Source organism: Erigeron canadensis, chromosome 2 (assembly GCF_010389155.1).
Source record: "Erigeron canadensis isolate Cc75 chromosome 2, C_canadensis_v1, whole genome shotgun sequence".
Classification (NCBI taxonomy): domain Eukaryota; kingdom Viridiplantae; phylum Streptophyta; class Magnoliopsida; order Asterales; family Asteraceae; genus Erigeron; species Erigeron canadensis.
In genome coordinates this window covers 32,878,764-32,901,279 of record NC_057762.1, presented here as the reverse complement: position 1 = coordinate 32,901,279, position 22,516 = coordinate 32,878,764, and the positions used below count along the sequence as shown (strand labels likewise).

At 35.2% G+C, this 22,516-nt stretch overlaps 1 long non-coding RNA gene and 1 pseudogene across 1 annotated transcript; one reads left to right on the top strand and one right to left on the bottom strand.

Moving 5' to 3' along the window:
• The first annotated feature begins 400 nt into the window (after nucleotides 1–400).
• On the top strand, nucleotides 401–17,539 carry LOC122586970 (annotated as a pseudogene).
• Nucleotides 17,540–20,388: 2,849 nt separating this feature from the next.
• LOC122586385 lies at nucleotides 20,389–21,089 on the bottom strand. The gene is made up of 2 exons (XR_006321971.1): nucleotides 20,971–21,089; nucleotides 20,389–20,866 (listed from the first exon to the last, which is right to left on the bottom strand). It is a non-coding gene; the product is annotated as an uncharacterized LOC122586385 (long non-coding RNA).
• Between the last annotated feature and the right edge of the window lie 1,427 nt (nucleotides 21,090–22,516).

The following is a 22,516-nucleotide window of genomic DNA, read 5'->3' as shown; positions in this document are numbered from 1 at the left end:
CATCTAAATATAATCTCATATTATGAAAAGGGGAGGTCATTGCACTCCGCAGCCTATTAGCCATTCAATTGATATTATCCAAATTGGAGTTTTAAATCATTCAAATAGATTTTTTATGCATGTATACGCATCGATCTCCTTTTTGCACACCAAATTTCAAGTAAACATGTTACTTTCTAATGTCACAACTCATATTTCACAAGTTACCGATACACAAATAAACATAGTTAGGACCATCCAAGAAGACTTTTCAAGTCTACTCTTGAAGCTAGCAGAGCAATATTTGTGACCAGTTATTCCCCTTTAATCTTATTTATAAAATTAAAGACTAATTGTTAAAAGTTACTACTACTCTCTAAGGATTATATTCAAGCAATCATACATTTTTGCTGCTCCTTAAAACCACCATGTTCACCCTCTCTATACCACTATGTACCTTGCTCCTTGTCTATTTCACCGCTGGGGTTGCACAACCAGCTTACAAACCAACAGATCGCATCTTTGTCGACTGTGGTTCATCCACCAATTCCACTTCCAGTTCCAACCAGACATGGGAGGGTGATGAAAAATCCAAATTTGTACCTTCCGACTTCACCACCACTTCCTTTTCATTTAAAGCTTCATCTCAAGATGCTTCTGTCGATTCAATCCCTTATTCCACTGCCCGGGTCATTAACACTTCTTCCTTCACCTACATTTTTCCAGTGTCTCCAGGGCCTAAATTTCTCCGCCTTCATTTCTATCCGTTCACCTCCACTAACTACATTTTTTCGGTGGATACGAAAAATTCTTTCTTCTCTGTATCGTCCAATGGCTACTCTCTTTTAACCAACTTTAGTGCTTTCCTACACGTCTCGTTTCAAAATGAAACTCGCCCGGATGCAAAACTTGTCAAGGAATTTCTCATCCATGTAAACAATACACAAACGCTAAACGTTGTCTTTACACCTTCGCCCAACTCATATGCCTTCATCAATGGTATTGAAATCGTCTCAATGCCTGATAATCTGTATTTCAATAATCCTATAAAACCGAAATCCGTAGGTATGATTACAGGGCAAAATATTGATAACTATACGGCTCTTGAAAATATTTACCGGTTGAACATGGGCGGGGGACAAATATCCGGTATGAATGATACGGGTATGTACCGGTTTTGGGATCAAGATGATAAATACGTATACACTGGGATTGGGTTAATACCTCAGTACCAGGCTCCGATCGCGTACACCAACGAGACACCGGCTTATACGGCACCCGAGCAAGTTTACCAAACCCAAAGGAGTATGGGCAAACAGGCTGACCAGTACAACCTGACTTGGAGACTTCCAGTTGATTCTGGGTTTTATTACATGCTGAGGCTCCATTTTTGCAACATCATACCACAATACACAAAACCAGGACAGGTGATTTTTACGATTTTCATTAATAATCATACTGCTGAGGAGGAGGCTGATCTGTTTAGCTGGACACAAGGGAGCGGGTATCCATTTTTCAAGGATTATGTTGTGATTGTCAACCAAACGGATGGCCGCCCCAGCAAGCAAGATTTGTGGCTTGCATTGCATCCTAACATAGATTTTTTTGGATATTTAGATGCTTTTTTGAATGGTTTGGAAGTCTTTAAGATAAGCATGGATGGTAATCTTGGTGCTCCAAACCCTGATTACGTTTACCCCTCGAAACAGAACGACAAGAAGGAGGAGAAGAAGACTCCAGGGTATGCCACAATAATTGGAGGTGTAGGAGGAGGATTAGTTTTGCTTATTGTTTTACTTCTTATTCTTTTATGGAAGCATAAGCGTACCCGTAGCAACCATAACCCATTACTTACGTTAGAGGGTTGCCGTCATTTTACACTCAAAGAAGTGAAAGCTGCTACCAATAAGTTTAACGACAATTGTATCATTGGCAATGGAGGATTTGGCAAGGTGTATAGAGGACATATAGACAACTCTACAAAAGTTGTAGCAATCAAAAGGCTTAGTCCATCATCCAACCAAGGTTTTCAGGAATTCAAAACAGAAATACAATTGTTGTCTAAATTACGCCATGTCCATCTAGTGTCCCTGATTGGATACTGTGAAGAAAATGAAGAGATGATCCTTGTGTACGATTACATGGTGAATGGAACTCTACGCGAACATCTCTACAACACAAACAACCCTCCTTTGCCATGGAAAACACGTCTCAATATCTGCATTGGAGCAGCCAAGGGTTGCATTATCTCCATTCAACTGAAAAGCATATAATAATTCATCGAGATGTCAAGTCCACAAACATCTTACTTGATGAAAATATGGTTGCTAAAGTGTCCGATTTCGGTTTGTCAAAGATAAGCTCCAATGATCCGTCAAATACACATGTAACCACAATGGTAAAAGGTAGTATCGGGTATATTGATCCAGAATATCGCAAAAGCCAGCACCTGAGGCAAAAGTCAGATGTGTATTCGTTTGGGGTGGTTCTGTTTGAAGTGCTGTGTGCAAGACCTGTTATCGATCCATGGGTGAGTGCTGAACAAGTGAGTTTGGCAGAATGGGGCAAGATTTGCTATCAAAGGGGAACACTTAGTGAAATAAGTGATCCGAACATAAGTGGTGAGGTTGCAGTGGAGTGTTTGAAGAAATTTGGAGAGGTCGCAAATAGTTGCTTGCATGAGGAAGGGAATGTGCGACCAGCTATGGAAGAGGTCGTTTACGGACTAGAGTGTGCGTTACAGCTACAAGTAGTTGCCGAGGAAATCATGCAAAAAAAGCAAAATGGGAAAGAAGATGAGGGAAATGTTGCATTAATTAGCAAAGTGTCACTCAAAAGTGGTGAATCTGAGGAGTCCCTAGTGATCGAATTTTCGACAACTTTAAGTAGTTAATATAAGGGTTTAGGTCTTAGGATTCTATTTTCATTGGATAACTTGATAATATACTGTAACTTGTGAATTTTATATATGAAAGTCAAAATACAATGGTAATCCAAAATTTGGATTATATATTATTTTATCGTACGTATTTAAATGACTTCAAGAATATCATTGTTGCTTTGAACTTTAACAATATAATTGTGTGATGATCCATACATTTTTATTTATGGTAAACAATATTATGTAGACCTCCCTGTATAATTATATATATAAAGTTGCAACTTAGTAGTATAAAAAATGTAACGAGATTTTGGGATTATTCTGATCTTAGTTACAACTTTATTTTTGGATGGTGGGTTGGTGTTTTAGTAAAAACTAATTATACGAAGTCTTGGAGTTCTCATTTCAAAGGAATTTTCCATGAGGAGGGGGTTGGAGGTCCAGAAAATCTCTAGTTAAAATTGTCTCTAACACGCAATGTTTTAAATACTGGTAAATACCGGCCGGTATTACCGGTACCGGAGACCACGCCGGTATTTTAAGTCCGGTATTTTCACTCTTCAATACCGGCCGGTATTCCCGGTATCACCATACCGGTATTTCCGGTATTTTCAAAAATTAAATTTTGATTTTTTTAAAAAATTGAAGCATAGGTTAAAAGGTAAATTTAACTATATCATCCTCTCCATTCTTACACATGTGCAAGTTAACTTACACATGATTTTTCTGTGGGCTCGTCGCTGGAAAGTCTTAGTGTTTTTACAAAAAAGTCTTGTATATCGTAGTAGATGATGATGGTGTACAAAAATCAATGGTCCTAGTTAGGGATGTGCAAATGACCCGACCAGCGAAAAACCGGCCCGACTCGCGACCCACGAATGCATGAAAATTGGAACCGTGACCCGGCCCGTGAAGGTACGGGTCGGGTTCGGGCGGGTCGCGAGCGGTTCACGGGTTTCCTTCACTTTTTTTCGGTTTTTGCCTTCAAACGGCCCGATCCGGCCCGACCCGCGTGACCCATGACCCGCGAATGCAACAAAAGAGTGACCCGTGAGTTGGCCCGTTGGGGCTTTGGGCGGGTCGGTTCGGACCGGATCCGGGTCGGGTGTGGGTCAACGGTTTATTTGCTCATCCCTAGTCCTAGTTGGTCCTAAAATAAAAGGAGATAATCAAAAGGTAATCTTGGTCCTGCATTGACAAAGTATATGAGTATATCAATGATTAATTAAAATTGCAAGCTATATACCTACCACTTCATGGAATTGATCTTACTAAGTTTTCAATTATGTAGCTAGTTTAGACCTTATTATGAAAGGTGGAGGTCGTTCCACTCCATAACCATTCAATTTATATCTATACTATTATATATTATATATATTATAAAGCAGATTTCTTCTAAATTTTCAACATTGAACTTGAAATTTTTAATATTGATTTTAAGTATTTCCCCAAAATGCCCCTTTTATCTATTCTATATTTACTTAAAATAACTATAATACTCTTTCTCTCTTCTCAGATCTCAACCAATCATCTTTTTTCTTTCTCCTCGCTAAATCATTTATTCCTCCAATTTATTCAAAATCTTTTATTTCAAAAACCGTATGTCGATAAATTATAAAAATTGTATGAGTGTTCTTAAAATTTCATGCTATTTCATTAGAGATGTCATTCGATATACTTTCAACAAATTTTTAAATCCGATGACGGAGCCCGTACGGCTAAGACATTTGACTATCATACTCTATGACCTAGGAATCACCACCACCATTTCACCACCGCAAAGCGCGAGTACTTGCTCTCGTATATCCAAATTGGACTTTTCACTCGTTCAAATGGATTTTTGTGCATGTATAATCGTATAAAAGCATCTACTTTTTCCACACCAAATATCAAGTTATAAGAATGTCACTTTCTAATGTCACAACTCACTCATATTACACAAGTCAAAAATCCAAATAAGGACCACCCAAATTGGAGTTTTGACTCATTCAAATAGCTTTTTGTGCATGTATACGCATCGATCTCCTTTTTCCACACCAAATTTCAAGTAAACATGTTACTTTCTAATGTCACAACTCATATTTGACAAGTTACCAATACACAAATAGACATAGTTAGGACCATCCAAGAAGACTTTTCAAGTCTACTCTTGAAGCAAGCAGAGCATTTGTGAACAGTTATTCCCATTTAATCTTATTTATAAAATGAAAGACTAATTATTAAAAGTTACTACTACTCTCTAAGGATTATATTCAAGCAATCATACATTTTTGCTGCTCCTTAACGACCATGTTCACCCTCTCTATACCACTATGTACCTTGCTCCTTGTCTATTTCACCGCTGCGGTTGCACAACCAGCTTACAAACCGACAGATCGCATCTTTCTTGACTGTGGTTCATCCACCAATTCCACTTCCAGTTCCAACCAGACATGGGAGGGTGATGAAAAATCCAAATTTGTTCCTTCCGACATCACCACCACTTCCTTTTCATTTAAAGCTTCATCTCAAGATCCTTCTGTGGATACAATCCCTTATTCCACTGCCCGAATCTTTAACACTTCTTCTTCATTCACCTACACTTTTCCAGTGTCTCAAGGGCCCAAATTTCTCCGCCTCCATTTCTATCCAGCCACCTACTCAAACCTTGATGCAAACCAATCTTTCTTCTCTGTATCATCAAATGGCTACTCTCTTTTATTTAACTTCAGTGCTTTCTTACACGTGTTGTTTCAAAAAGAGACTCTCTGGGATGCAAAACTTGTCAAGGAATTTCTCATCCATGTAAACAATACACAAACACTAAACGTTGTGTTTACACCTTCGCCCAACTCATATGCCTTCATCAATGGTATTGAAATCGTTTCAATGCCTGACAATCTGTATTTTAATAATGCTATAAAACCAAAACCTGTTGAAATGATTACAGGACCCATTATTGATAACTATACGGCTCTTGAAAACATTTACAGGTTAAACATGGGCGGGGGACAAATATCTGGTAAAGATGATACAGGTATGTACCGGTTTTGGGATCAAGATGATAAATACGTATACACTGGGATTGGGTGGATACCTCAGTACCAGGCTCCAATCGCATACACCAACAAGACACCGGCTTATACGGCACCCGAGCAAGTTTACCAAAGCCAAAGGAGTATGGGCAATTTGTCTAATCTATACAATCTGACTTGGAGACTTCCAGTTGATTCTGGGTTTTCTTACATGCTCAGGCTCCATTTTTGCAACATCATACCACAATACACAAAAAGTCAACATGTGATTTTCACAATTTTCATTAATAATCAAACTGCTGAAGAGCAAGCTGATCTATTCTACTGGACCCAAGGTACCAGGTATCCTTTCTTCAAGGACTATGTTGTGTTGGTTAGTAGCATGGATGGCCGCCCAAGCAAGCAGGATTTGTGGCTTGCCTTGCATCCTAACATAGAGGTATCTGAAAGATATCGCGATGCTTATTTGAATGGTTTGGAAGTCTTTATGATAAGCATGGACGGGAATCTTGCAGGCCTAAACCCAGAAGTTAGTCCCCCTGCACACCCACTGCCAAACCCGTTGTCTTCCATCAATGTTAATAAGAAGACACCACCATATGCCACGATAATTGGAGGTGTCGGGGGAGGGGTAGTGTTTCTTATGTTTATCTTAATTCTAATATATATACGACAACGAAAACAAACCAAACATTATGGTACCAACTATAATGAGCCGTCTTGGGGTCCAACTTCTAGTGATTCCTCACTTCCATCTGATCGTTGCCGTCGGTTTTCTCTTAAAGAAATGAAAAGTGCTACCAATGAATTTAACGAGAATTCTGTTATTGGCAACGGAGGGTTTGGCAAGGTATACAAAGGGTACATGGGCCATATAACCAATATCGTAGCTATCAAACGGCTCAACGAATCATCAAGTCAAGGTATTCAAGAATTCGTGACTGAGATATTGATGTTGTCTAATCTTCGTCATGTGAATCTAGTGTCCCTGATTGGTTACTGTGACGAAGACAAAGAGATGATCCTTGTGTATGAATACATGTAGCATGGGACATTACGTGAACATCTCTACAAGACAAACAACCCTCCTTTGTCATGGAAAACACGTCTGCATATTTGCATAGGCGCGGCCAAAGGGTTGCATTATCTCCACACAAGTGCAAAGCGTATGATTATACATCGTGACGTAAAGTCCACAAACATCTTACTAGATGAGAACTGGATTGCTAAAGTATCTGATTTTGGTTTGTCGAAGCTAGGGTCAAAAGACCCATCACAAACACACGTGAGCACCATGGTAAAAGGTAGTATTGGGTATATTGATCCGGAATACTGCAAAAGGAAACAAATAACGGACAAGTCTGATGTGTACTCATTTGGTGTGGTTTTGTTTGAAGTGTTGTGTGCAAGACCTGTCATCGTACAACAGATGAAAGACAATGAACAAGTGAGCTTAGCAGAATGGGGAAAGACTTGTTATCGAAGGGGAACGTTATCTGAAATAGTTGATCCAAAACTAGCTGATGGTGAGATTGCTGCTGGATGTTTCAGAAAATTTGGAGAGGTTGCGAATAGTTGTTTGCAGGTGGATGGAAGCGAGCGACCAACAATGGAGGAAGTAGTTTGGGGACTAGAATTTGCATTGCAGTTACAAGAAGCTGCTGATAAAATGAGTGAAGAAGAAACTATTGGTGATCCGGGTATACCGTCGGATAATCAGGAACTTCCATTTCTCAAGCTGGCCACCATGAACAGCAATGGGATGGAAGAAAACACTAATGTTGTTTCATAACAAGGGATCCATCATCCATATATCCGGAGTAACAAAAAAGTTGTAATATATTGGGGGCCGGATATAGCTTTGTTTCTATACTGGATATCTAATTATGTAAAAACTAAGCTTCACAAATCAAGTTTTCAACAATAAATGAACCACACTTTCATAGACTCATAGTATGAACTTTCAAGAAATGTACGATTTCTTCATACTTAGCGTTACCTGATTATCTTGCTCATATGATTACCCGTCACTTTCGGTCCTCCGATTATTTTGTTTAATGTTATTTCCGGGTCTCTTGACTTTCACCCCCTAAGTCTCCAATTGAAACTTCGCCACTGTTTGCAGCCAATTCAAAGAGTTAGCCAAAATGATATATATCGGGCGTTGCCAACACGGCAATATACCAAATAAGCTAAAACCTGACTGTACCAACGTCGGACTTTGCCTATGTGTCAACCCCGTTCAAATGTATAGTTGTGGGTATGGTGGTAATTGACGCAGACATAAACTTTGGATAAATAACTGAATCTGTTTGATTAATCAATTCTTATAAAATTTGTGGATTCAAAGATAATACCGAAAATTAGAAATTTCACACTATAACACACACATGTATATACGGAAAAATGAATTTTTGATATATGGAAGTGTGATCACTTTCCCATGCTTGCATACATATAAATAGATAAGCAAAATTTGAACCGGCCCTATTATATAAGTGGGCCGAAAGTTATTACAAAACAAAATTTTAAAAAACCCGAAATACTTATAAAAGGGCCCATACCTTATAGTAAAATGACGTTTTTGGCCTAAAGACTTGTGACAATTGTCAAAATCAGGTCAACAAAAATTTTTAATTATTAAGTTACTCTTTTCCTAATTATAAATTAAGTGAAGCTTGCTCAAGTATTGAAGTATGAGTTAAACTTTTATTTGATTATTATGATGAAATCTTGATAATCTAGTTTCATATATAAACTCCCTTAGCAAAATGAGAAAGAAGATCAGGGAAATGTTGCATTGGCCAAAGCGTCACTCAACAATGGTGAATATGAGGAGTCCCTAGTAATCGAATTATTGACAACTTTAAGTACAAGTTAATATAAGGGTTTAGATCTTAGTATTCTATTTTCATTGAACAACTTAGTAATATACTCTAACTTGTGAATTTTATATATCAAAATCAAAATACAATGGTGTCATTTGTGGTAACCCAAAATTTGGATATGTATTATTTTATTACTCCGTATATTATATATATATATATATCTACCATAGCTAAGAGAAAAAAAATAAGTTTAACATGTGATCTTGACCACTCAAATTAAAATTCAAATTAATCTCAACCTTTTAAATTAAAAGTCAAACATAGATATTTTAAATATAGTAACTCTTTTATGTATTTATTATACATTCTTTAATCATGGTAACTTTTTAAAAAGTTATTGTAATGGATATCAATTTGAGAATGGACTTGAATTTAACTACTTCTAATATTAATTGTCAGCTCACGTATTATGAAGTAACATATTTATAAACTAAACAATATTTAAAATATGAATTAAACAAATATATAAAAAGTTCGGCTGACAGAACTTTTAACAAAAAAACAATATCATTTAATTAGGAGATCACATGTCTAAGTAAATAAAATTGTTTAAATCCCATTGTGATAAATTATAATAGGTAAATTACAAAAATCATACCTGAGGTTTGTTCAAAACTATACTCGTCACACCTACAATTTAAAAATTACACGAGACATACCTGTCATTTGCAAACACCCACACCGATCATACCCAACCCTAACGAAGCTTGACAAGCTATTAAGTTTGGTCACATGCCACACATGTGAGGGGATTAAATAGTCTTTTCTCCACCCATATCTATTCTTCATCATGATCATCGTCTCATTCTTCTTCTTTTATTCCCCAGATTTCAATAACATTAACAAATATAATCCCAAAATTTTATATCAAAAATCACAAACAACTATCAAATTAAAATCACAATCACAACAATTATCATCAAAATTTAACACCTTCTAAAAATTCACATCGAAAATCCACAACAAAAACCATCTTCTTCTATATTCAATTCCATCAATAATAATAATTATTACAATAACAGCTTTATAGATATAATGGAAACAAAAAAAAGAAAAAAAAAATTTTAATTACCAAATAAATAGCATTGTATATGGCTAAGAAATAAAACAAGATCTGCATATTCCGACCTCCAAGATGGTGTTGGCATATTTCGATCAGATCTACTACAGTGATAATAAGACGTTTAGGTCTTTTCAAGTACTAAGTCGGATTCAAGTATCTCCATTGGATCGATGACGTCGATCTACTTCTTGCTGATTTTATATTTATTTATCGATTATACAATATATAGTGTGTGTGTCAATATATATTATATATATATATATTATGGGTGTGTGTGTCAATATATAAATATGATGATGATGATGATGATACAACAAAAGTGAGATTTTAAGTTAAAATAAAGTAGGATAAGATTGCTTTGTCAATGTGGTGATTGTTATGTCTTTTGATTTTGGAGATTTTCTGTGTTTTTTTACTACTTGTTTAGCCATCTTAGGTTTGTTCAAATGATTATCAGGTAGTGGTGTTTGTAAGTTGTGGTTTTTGATATAAATATATTTTAACTTAAAACTAAAAGAAGTAAAATGAAGTATAATGAATCTGGGGTGAACTTGAGGAAGAAGAAAGGAGTGGCAACAGGAAGGGAGAAGGGGGGGGGGGGTAAATATGGGGGCAAAAGAGTCTTTTACGCATTCATGTGATTGGCATGTGACCAAACTTAACAGTCCGTCAAGCTCCGTTAGGGTTAGGTATGATAAGTGTGGGTTTTTGCAAACAATAGGTTTGTCACGCGTAATTTTTAAATTGTAGGTATGACGAATGTAATTTTGAACAAACCTCAGGTATAATTTTTGTAATTTACCCATTATAATATAGAAGTATGCCAAGTAAATATGTTAAAAGTGTTACTTTCTTGAATCTAAGTTTAAAGTCATAAGAAATAACAATTATTTGAGTTTACATTTTAAAGCTTTCTATACAAGTTTTTTTTCTTTTTTTCTTTTTCTTTCCATTTTATGTCATGTTTATACCAAAACAAACAAATTAGTTCGGTACTATATGCGATAACGAGGTAATGGTGACCAGCTTTGTCAATCATCCATTTTGAATTTTGATTGTCATTTACTGGTGGAATGTTTAAAAGATAAATGGTTAAGTTGAATATATATATATATACATATTATAAATATTAAAGCTATAAGGTAGAGACTTACTATGGTATAATTGCTATACTTAGCGTTTAAAACTAAGACAAATCATATAATTTGTACTAGGCCTATTAATCGGGTTGATTTGCATACGGTTGGCGGATTGAAACTTTTTGACCCCAACTTAAGCTAATAAAAGTTTTAAGACAGTAACTTCAACTCAGACCTGAGTAAGGATCTACCTAAGCGATCCGATTAATATGTTGATTTCAGGTGGGTTGATTTCATGTCACATGGGTTAATAAAGGTAGGTAGGCAGATTAAATGGGTTGGCAGTTTGATCCCGGGGCATGTGTGTTGGTAGGTTGACAGGTTGATTCCAAGTCAAATGGATTGTGGGATCAAATGAGTTGGTAGGTTAACCTTTAAAAAAACATTATTTAAATTTAAATATTTTTGGGTTGGCAAGTTGAATTATTAACCCCAAAAGTCAACCTGGCCCCAACCCAAAAAAATCAAGTTGGCGGGTTACCAGATCAAGATTTCACAATCCTAACCCAATTTTGCGAGTTGGTTTCAAGTCAAAATTCAGGTAAGATCGAGTATTGACAATTTTAATATATATCAAAATCATTAAATTCGAGTAATTCACTAAGGAGGATCTGGTTGGGACAGTTAAATTTAAATCTATTTGCAAATTTTACAATGTCATCCTATACCAATGACGATTTTAATTTTAGATTATTTGTTTAAGTTTTTTTATGAGATAAAGTTGATCGTATTTTGTATGCTTATCAATATACTTTATTGTTTTGAACCCGGTCAACGACCGGGTATAGATCTAGTTTATATGGCTTCAAGAGTGTTATCGTTGCTTTTTACTAGGAGAATCACTCATTGACTTAAGCTGTATAACCAATATGAGGTAGATACAATAATCTCAATCCCCATATGATTTGAGCAATCATACGAATTGAACCCACGTTTTTAAAACTTCATATGTGACCCAAACTTTAATGGTATTAGGTAGTCTTTAAAACTTCATATGTGCTCCACGCTTCAATGGTATCATGTACTTTAAATTTTTAATTTTTTTGTTTTTTATCATACAAAGATTCAATATTGTACTCTGAGATCACCAAATGCTTACCTAAAATATTAACAAAATACAACAATTTTTTTCACAAACACAATTGAATAAAAACTAATTAAATTAACCATTGGCTTATAGCCGGTGGTCACCTATCCCCTAAAAAGCGTCTAGATGTTGAAATAGGCGGGCGCTTGAATCTTCGTTTCTCAATTAAAGTTTATTGGATTTGACCGTTAGTCAGTGTTACATGGTCGCTAGATTGAAAGGAAAAAATTATATTCACCTAAGATGTCCTCGGGCATTGACCTTAAAAGTTAAAACTAATAATTAAAAAGAAAATGGGAATTTTTCTAAATATTCTCCTAAAAAATTTTAAAATTATGATATATGTATCCCACTAAATCTTTTTCTTAATCCCTAATTTTTGATTTTAGCACAAATCTTATGGTTAGGGTGTTTTTTAGGCTTAGTTGAGTTAGAACGAAACGGGGTGCCCGCGCGATGTAGCGGTGATGGTGGTAACGACAAAGGTGTGGTTGCGGCAATTGTGGCGATGATGTGCGGCGGTAAGGGTTAATATGGTTATTTAAGGATTGGAGAATCTATGTTGTAGTTTATTTTATTAAAGGTATTATAGGTATATAGGTAAAGATGTTTAAATTAGTGAATAAATAAGAAGGGTAATATGGTCATTTCAGGTTCTTAATTACTTAAAGGGGAAGAACAATTTGCTTTATATAGTAGTATAGATGATTAATCAATTTCCTAATTAAAATATTAAAGTTTAAATAAGAAGACAAGTGAAAGAAAATTAATTATTTTAAAAAAAACTAAAAAAGGTTTTAAAAAAAAAATCTATTGAACTGGCGTGTCAACCCTAATTAAGCAAACACCAGCTGCCGCTCTACAATCGCCCACTGAGCCCACCGCCGTAACTACTCGCCGGAAATTAAATTAATCAACTTTAGGTATGTTCACTCATTATTTAATCCTTATATCGCTTTTTATCAGTTTATAATTATTAGTTTACAACGCCCTCTAATTATTACCATCATTTTTATTTGATATAATAATAACTTTTTTATTACCGTATTGTTTAGTAATATTAAACTGTATTTTATTGATTTTGATTTAAAACCTAATGCAATCGTATAATCTTTTTGTTGTTTATTTTATTTTAATTATAAAATTTTGAATATTGAATGTTAAGCTGACATTGTTAGCAAAATATTGTTACTACTAAATTGTGGCTCAAGATTTTGATATATATCGGTTTAACTAACTTAACCGAATGTTCGGCAAATCGTCCTGGAACTATGCTTGAAATTCAGTTATTTATTAAATGTACAAACGTGAACAATTTTTTATTACTTCATTTATGTTCATTTAAGTTTGGCTATTTATTAGTTAAGGTTCGTTTATGAATTAGTTAAGGTTCGTTTATAATTATTTTATTTTACAGCGCCCTCTAATTATTACCATCATTTCTATTGATATAATAATAATATTTTTATTATTATTTAGTAATATTAAACTGCTTTCTATTGATTGATTTCGATATAAAACCTATTGCGCAATTGTATAACTTTTTTTTGTTGTTTAATTATTTTAATATAAAATTTTGAATATTGAATGTTAAGCTGGCATTGGTTGTGGCTCAAGATATTGAAAAATATCGATTTAACTAACTTAACCGAATGTTCGGCAAATCGTTCCGGAACTATGCTTGAAATTCAGTTATATATTAAATGTACAAACATGAACCAATTTTTTGTTCCTTCATTTGTGTTCATTAAAGTTTGGTTATATGTTAGTTAAGGTTCGTTTACGAATGAATACGTACAATCCTTGTTTGTGTTAGTAAGACATGAGTTTTAATGTTTTGCTGTCGGATTATTGATCAGATTTAGGACGTTAGCTAGAATGGAAGTAAACATGTCGTCTCCTGTCCCGGAGATTTCTAAGATGGAAGATAATGGAGGTCATGACGGTGCCGTCAAGCTCACTAAATCACAGAAAAAAAATAGGAGAAAGGCGTTAAATAAAAAAATGAAGACGAATTTAGAATCGTTAGACAAACCAGAAGATACTGAAAATGCTAAGAGTAGTGTTACAGCCTTGTCATCAAATAGTAGTCTCGGTACAACTGCAATTGTTGATCAGAAGACGACAGTGTCAGCTGTTGCTGCTACCGGAGATGGAAAGTGTTCAAACTCAGGGACGGAAAATGATAAAGAAAATGGTGCTGCTAATCTTACTAAAGGACAATTAAAGAAAAGGAGAAAATTGGCAGAGAAAAAGTTGAAGGCAATGACAGGAGGGCAAACTAAGATTCCAGCCTTGGGTTGCGTGGAGACACATGATAAGTTGATTGCAGCAGAAGGCTCGGGTACAGGTAAAGTTTTTGAAGCAACTGGTGGTGAAATGGTCCCACCTGTTGTAACGATGGTACCAAAAGGAGAACTGCACACAGAAGTTGGTAACGGTAATACTGCAACAGTTAATTCAGCATCAAAAAAGAGAAAGAGGCAGAAAAATGAGAACGTGTTTTCAGCCTCGGGTGACATTATGAAAACTTGTGATAAGGTAATTGAAGAAAAAGGCTTGGGCACAAGTAAATCCGTTGAAGCAATAAGCAGTGAGATGGTCACAGGTAAAAACACAATTCATGTATACGCATCGATCTCCTTTTTCCACACCAAATTTCAAGTAAACATGTTACTTTCTAATGTCACAACTCATATTTCACAAGTTACTAATTAATACACAAATCGACATAATTAGGACCATCCAAGTCTACTCTTGAAGCAAGCAGACAAGCATTTGTGACCCAGTGATTCCCATTTTATTTTATTTATAAAATGAAAGACCAATTATTAAAAGTTACTAAGTACTCTCCCATTTTATTTTATTTATACATTCTTCCTACTCCTTAAAACCACCATGTTCACCCTCTCTATACCACTATGTACCTTGCTCCTTGTCTATTTCACCGCTGGGGTTGCACAACCAGCTTACAAACCAACAGATCGCATCTTTGTCGACTGTGGTTCATCCACCAATTCCACTTCCAGTTCCAACCAGACATGGGAGGGTGATGAAAAATCCAAATTTGTACCTTCCAACTTCACCACCACTTCCTTTTCATTTAAAGCTTCATCTCAAGATACTTCTGTCGATACAATCCCTTATTCCACTACCCGGGTCATTAAAAATTCTTCGTTCACCTACACTTTTCTAGTGTCTCAAGGGCCCAAATTCCTCCGCCTCCATTTCTATCCGTTTACCTTCAGTAACTACATTTTTTCGGTGGATATGAAAAATTCTTTCTTCTCTGTATCGTCCAATGGCTACTCTCTTTTAACCAACTTCAGTGCTTTCCTAGACATCTCGTTTCAAGAAAAGACTCGCTGGGATGCAAAACTTGTCAAGGAATTTCTCATCCATGTAAACAATACACAAACGCTACACGTTGTGTTTACAACATCGCCCAACTCATATGCCTTCATCAATGGAATTGAAATCATTACAATGCCCGACAATCTGTATTTTAATACTCCTATAAAACCAAAACCCGTTGGGATGATTACAGGACTCACTATTGATAACTATACGGCTCTTGAAAATATTTACCGGCTAAATATGGGTTGGGGACAAATATCCGGTAAAGATGATACGGGTATGTACCGATTTTGGGATCAAGATGATAACTACCTATACGGTGCGAACGACGACGTATACAGTCCAGGGCTTTGGTTGACGCCTTTTAACAAGACTCCGATCACGTACACTCCTGAGACACCGGCTTATACAGCACCTGAGAAAGTTTACCAAACCCAAAGGAGTATGGGCAATTTTTCTTATCTATACAATCTGACTTGGACACTTCCAGTTGATTCTGGGTTTTATTACATGCTCAGGCTCCATTTTTGCAACATCATACCACAGTATACAAAAAGTCATCGAGTGGTTTTCACGATTTTTATTAATAATCAAACTGCTGAAGAGCAAGCTGATCTGTTCGAATGGACCAAAGGTAGCGGGTATCCGTTTTTCAAGGATTATGCTGTGTCAGTCAAGAGGACAGATGGCTACCCAAGCAAGCAAGATTTGTGGCTTGCATTGCATCCTAACATAGATTTTTCTGGAGCATATTTAGATGCTTTTTTGAATGGTTTGGAAGTCTTCAAGCTAAGCTTGCTGGATAGTCTGTCTGCTCCAAACCCTGATTATGTTTATCAACCCTTAAAACTGAAGGAGAAGAAGAAGACTCCAGGGTATGCCACAAGAATTGGAGGTGTAGGGGGAGGATTAGTTTTGCTTCTTCTTTTACTACTTCTTATTCTTTTATGGAAGCATAAGCGTACACGCAGTAACCATAAGCCATCACTTACGTTAGAGGGTTGCGTCATTTTACACTCAAAGAACTGAAAGTTGCTACCAATTAGTTTAACGACAATTGTATCATTGGAAATGGAGGATTTGGCAAGGTGTATAGAGGACATATAGACAACTCTACAAAAATTGTAGCAATCAAAAGGCTTAGTCCATCATCAAACCAAGGTTTTCAGGAATTCAAAACAGAAATAGAATTGTTGTCTAAATTACGCCATGTCCACCTAGTGTCCCTGATTGGATATTGCGATGAAAATGAAGAGATGATCCTTGTGTACGATTACATGGTGAATGGAACTCTACGAGAACATCTCTACAACACAAACAACCCTCCTTTGCCATGGAAAACACGTCTCAATATTTGCATTGGAGCGGCTAAAGGGTTGCATCATCTCCATTCAACTGAAAAGCATACAATAATTCATCAAGATGTCAAGTCCACAAACATCTTACTTTATGAGAATATGGTTGCTAAAGTGTCTGATTTCGGTTTGTCAAAGATAAGCTCAAATGATCCGTCAGATACACATGTAACCACAATGGTAAAAGGTAGTATCGGGTATATTGATCCAGAATATCGCAAAAGCCAACACCTGAGGCAAAAGTCGGATGTGTACTCGTTTGGGGTGGTTCTGTTTGAAGTGTTGTGTGCAAGACCTGTTATCGATCCATGGGTGAGCGCTGAACAAGTGAGTTTGGCAGAATGGGGCAAGATTTGCTATCAAAGGAGAACACTTAGTGAAATAAGTGATCTAAACATAAGTGGTAAGGTTGCAGCAGAGTGTTTAAGGAAGTTCGGAGAGGTTGCATATAGTTGCTTGCATGAGGAAAGGAGTGTGCGACCAACTATGGAGGAGGTCGTTCATGGACTAGAGTGTGCGTTGCAGCTACAAGTAGCTGCCGAGGAAATGGTCATTGGAAATGTTGGCAAGGAAATTATGCAAGAAAAGCATAATGGGAAAGAAGATGAGGGAAATGTTGCATTAGCCAAAGTGTCACTCAACAATGGTGAATCTGAGGAGTCCCTAGTGATCGAATTATCGATAACTTTAAGTAGTTAATATAAGGGTTTAGGACTTAGCTAGGATTCTATTTTCATTGAATAACTAGGTAATATACTGTAACTTGTAAAATTTATATTTATATATCAAAATCAAAATATAATGGTGTCATTATAGTAATCCAAAATTTGGATATATATTATTTTATTATAGGCTTCAAGAATGTCATCGTTGCTTTGAACTATAATAAGATAATTGTGTGATGATCCATACATTTTTATTTATGGTAAACAATATTATGTAGAGAATTAATTTCATTAGGTGTCATTGTAGTTGTCGAAATTATCTCTTTCCGTCTTATGCTTTTTTTTCATTGCTAGGTGTTCCTATGGTTAATGTTAATTACGCCACCTGCCCTTTTGATTAACGAAAGTTAGTCTCTCTCCGTTAAAGCCCTCATGTGCATTGCACATATGGGCATTTTCATACTTTTACATCTAAAACACTATGTCCTCCATCATCTTCTCTATAAGATCAAACTCTTTTAAGAAAATTTCATTACATCTTTACCATTTTATCAATTTTCGCCCCTGTACTTTTTATTATTATTACATCACCTTGTGATGACTTTTTGCTTCATTAGACACCCCTCCCTCTAGCGTCAGTTTATTATCATCCGTTAACCCCCTCAAGTGCAGCGCACATGAGGGTATTTTGGTCCTTTTCACCTCTAAAACACTCTTTCATCCTTTCTCATTCTTTTTTTCAGATCAAAAGTCATCTTTTTCTCTAAATCTAAACACACAATCACCATAACAATAACAACAAAATATATACAAATTTCATAAACAAAACCCAAATTAACAACCCAAACACCAACAACATCTTCTCACAATCTTAAATCTAATCACAAAAATTCTGTCTTCACTTACGTATACAATGAATTTTTGTGAAATGAACTCCTCATTTACACTCCATTCTTGAGTTTATTTTTGGTGGGATAAGATAAGAAAGGATTGAAAAAGTTTAAGTTTCTCCATTCTTAAGTTTTTTTTAGATTAGAAAAGAAAGCAAATGATAAGAAAAAACAAGGGTTTTTTGTTCTAATATTTTATGCCCAAAATGACCAGCAATGGATGAAAAGTTTTCATTGTTATTTAGAATTACCAATTTACCCCTCAAACTTATATATGAGTTTTAATGAGCATAAGGTTATAAATGTAATTTACATCTTTTTATTCTTTCTTTTTATTCTCTACTAACTCAAGAATACATTCAACTCTCTAACACTTTTTTTTTTCTTTCTCTACTAACTCAAGACAACTCTCAACACTTTTTTTTTTTCTTCATTTTTATTTAAACTCAAGAATGTCTTTTTTGAAATAAATTTTTTTTTCTTTTCTTATCCAATTCATTCTTATCTAATTTTTTCTTATAAAAAATTCCCGAGAATGCAGTGTTAGACTAGCTAATCTCCTACATAGCACCCGATGTTGCTTTTGTTCTCCCATTCTCCTATAATACAACCTAAATTCCACCTCCGAATAAAACCAAATCATCATAAACTCACAACATTCTAATTTGTCTAATTACAAACAGAAAGTACAATAGAACAATACGACACCGTGATCAACAATATTGTCATTAAGCAACAAATACACAATAAATTAGTCAATCTCTGACATTTCATAAGGTAAAAGTACATTTTCAAGCATCCCAAATTTAATTCCTTGCAAGAACTCCGGCGAGATTTCCAGATCTGCGGCAGTTGTTCCTTCCTTCTTCTTCTCCGTTTCCTCTGGTAAATAAAACACCGTCTCCGACACCATCATCGTCAGAACGACATCGGAGAAGACGACAGATGGTGGTGGCATAGATCTGAAAACGACAAAATATACGATTGGTATAGATATCGGAAAAAAGAACCACGTTTAGAGGTGGTTGTAATGGCCGGATCTTGATGCGATGGTGGCCTTTGAAGCGACGGCGGCGGTTTCAGGTGGCCCGGTAAATCAATTGTGTTCACTTACGGAGGTGATCGATCTATTGGCTTTTCGAAAAGCTGATGAAGTTTTAATGAAAAAAAATATGGTTCCGGTATATCAATTGTGTATACAAAAAATTATATGGTTCCAGTGAGTGGATTTAGATATATATGTATATATATTCTGTAAGTGAAGAAAAAGAATTTTTGTGATTAGATTTAAGGTTGTGAGAAGATGTTTGTATTTGAGTTGTTAATTTGGTTTTGTTTATTAAATTTTTTAGATTTTGTTGTTATTCCTATTTTTATTGTGTGTTTAGATTTAGAAAAGAAGATAAGTTTTGATCTGAAAAAGAGAATGAGAAATGATGAGAGTGTGTTTTAAAGGTGAAAAGGACCAAAATACCCTCATGTGCAGTGCAAATGAGGGATGAGGGGTTAATGGATGACAATAAACGGACATCAGAAAGAGGGGTGTCTAATGAAGCAATAAGTCATTACAGGGTGATGTAATAATAATAAAAAAAATATGGGGGCGAAATTTTATAAAATGACAAACCACAGGGTGATGTAATGAAATTTTCTCAACTCTTTGTTTTGCATCAAATAAATCAATCAAAATATTCTATACATACACTTCCAACTAGGAATGGCAACGGGCCGGGTATGGTCCGGGTTTAGATAATTCCGGACCCGGACCCGAATAAAATTACGTGTCCCAAACCCGACCCCAAACCCTACGGGTCCTCGTTTACATACTAACTGTCGGGTAATGGGTTTCCTCGCGGGTAATAATGGATCCATTAATTATATTTTAAAATTCTATTTTGTGATGTTGTTTATGAGTCACAGATAATTTCATGATGTTTACATCCATTTTGTAATGTTTATAGGAATAGTGACCTATGTTAGCACAAAACCTCTAATAAGTTAATTACATGAATCGTTGCCCTTTGTACATTTCATGAATTGTACAAAATTAATCAACTACAAACTTCCAAATATTATTGTATTCATGTCAATCATGTCTCATATGCTCAATATACTATCATAGAAATGACCAGATTGTATCTCTTATACTACAACGTTTTTATATTACGGGTCGGGTGTAAAACCATTCTCATACCCGGCCCTAAACCCATTTACCCGGGCCTGGACCCGACACCAAAATTGTCGGATTTCGAGTTTCCCCATCGGGTACCGGTTTTTTTTTTGCCATCCCTACTTCCAACTCAAATAATTATCATATTTCTATAACTAAAAAAAGGAAAAGAATCATTTCGTCCCATGTCCGTCTTTCTAAAACTTTGTCATGACAATAGGGCGGCTGAGTTGATTTAGGAAATCAAATAAGAGAAGTGGGATACATTTACAGGAAATCAACTTCCTTAACAATGCAACAACTGCCACAACCATTAGAACTTAGAAGCTGATCATAATACTCCTTCCTTCCTGCTTTAACTTCAACCAAAAACCTAACCTGAGCTTTTTTATTTCGATTAGAAAGAAGAGGAAGAAGATGTTGGAATTAATATGATTCATATTGTAAATATAATAAAAATATAATGATAATAATAATAATACCTGATCCAGAAGACCTTGTAAGAGCAAAAATGTTTGTCATTGATTTTTAGGTTCCCAAAACGAGATGATTGTATTTAGATGGGATATGAGTTTTAGGAGAGAAAATGCACACACAAAAAGGTGGAAGATTTTCCTTAGAATTCTTGTACATGGTTCTCTATTTATAGAGATAACATTTACAACTTTATCCCCTTGGTGTTTAGTATGTGCAATATAAGTCCCCGTAGTTTCAATCATCTAATGGGAAACCCTATAGTATGTCTTTAAGAGTAAATACACCCATCGTATAGTTACTAGACATAGGGATTTCAGTTATCGTCAATTATCATATCACGAATGATAAACGTGAAACGCCCGTAAATATTTCTCTTAATTATTTCTGAATTTGACAAAAATTTTAAGTTTTTAACACTTTTTAGAACGTTCAAACTATATAAAAAAAACCATGTCACATTACTGCAACATAATGTAACTCAAATTTCACAACTAACAAACTTGATTCAATCAAACTTTACAAAACTCGGTTTGTTTCTAGTTTCACAAATGACCATACATACGTAATATTTATTTTGAAACATTATACATTGCGCAAAAGGGGCGAATATGGATATCAAATAAGGGTTCAAGAATGTCCATTACCCATCCATCAAGCTACACCGATAGCCATATGAGATATTCTTTCCATGCTCCTTATTAGAGCCACTTTATATACCTAAAAAAAAAGATAAAATATAAAACGGTAAGTACAACTACTTAGTGAGTAAACGAGAATCTATATCATAAAATGAATGCATATTCTAGTATCTTTTCTAGCACATAATCTGAAACACATTCAGATATGTATTCTGAACATAGTCTGAAATATGTTCAGACACATATTCTAATATATAAGGAATTCCTTTTATGATAATTCTATAAATGTACTCTAACATACATATAATATGTGGTCTTCTCCATAGGAGAGATATCTAGATCGATCTCATATGGAGTTACCTTCTAAAATATAATAGGTATGTACTCTCATACATGTCTATATGCATTCCAAGTACTACCCATTATTTATATTCTATAATTTCTAGTAATTCTATGCATTCAAATATATATAACATATGGCATACCCATATGAGAGATATCTAGATCAATCCCGTATAAAATAACCTTCTAATAATGTGATAGGTACATACTCTTATACATATCTAAATGCATTCCAGATATTACCCATCATTCTATTCTATCCGTTACTCAACTAAAAAGAAGCTGAAAAGAAGCCTGTTGCCAATCATAGGAAACCTTGAACTCCTTTTATCACCTAATACATACAATTTACATAAAAACAAGGCAGGCTATCAATATGATACATATCTTCACGACTTTAGCTAGATGGTAGTTGTTCTTGATTAACAAAATGATTCCAACTTATTTACTTTCCAACCAACTAAATCGATTACACTAATTTGTGCCAATTCCGCTTCGTATGAATCTGTAGTCTAAACTTTATCAAGTGACAATATAATCTATTGATAATTATCTCAAATTATCTGATAAC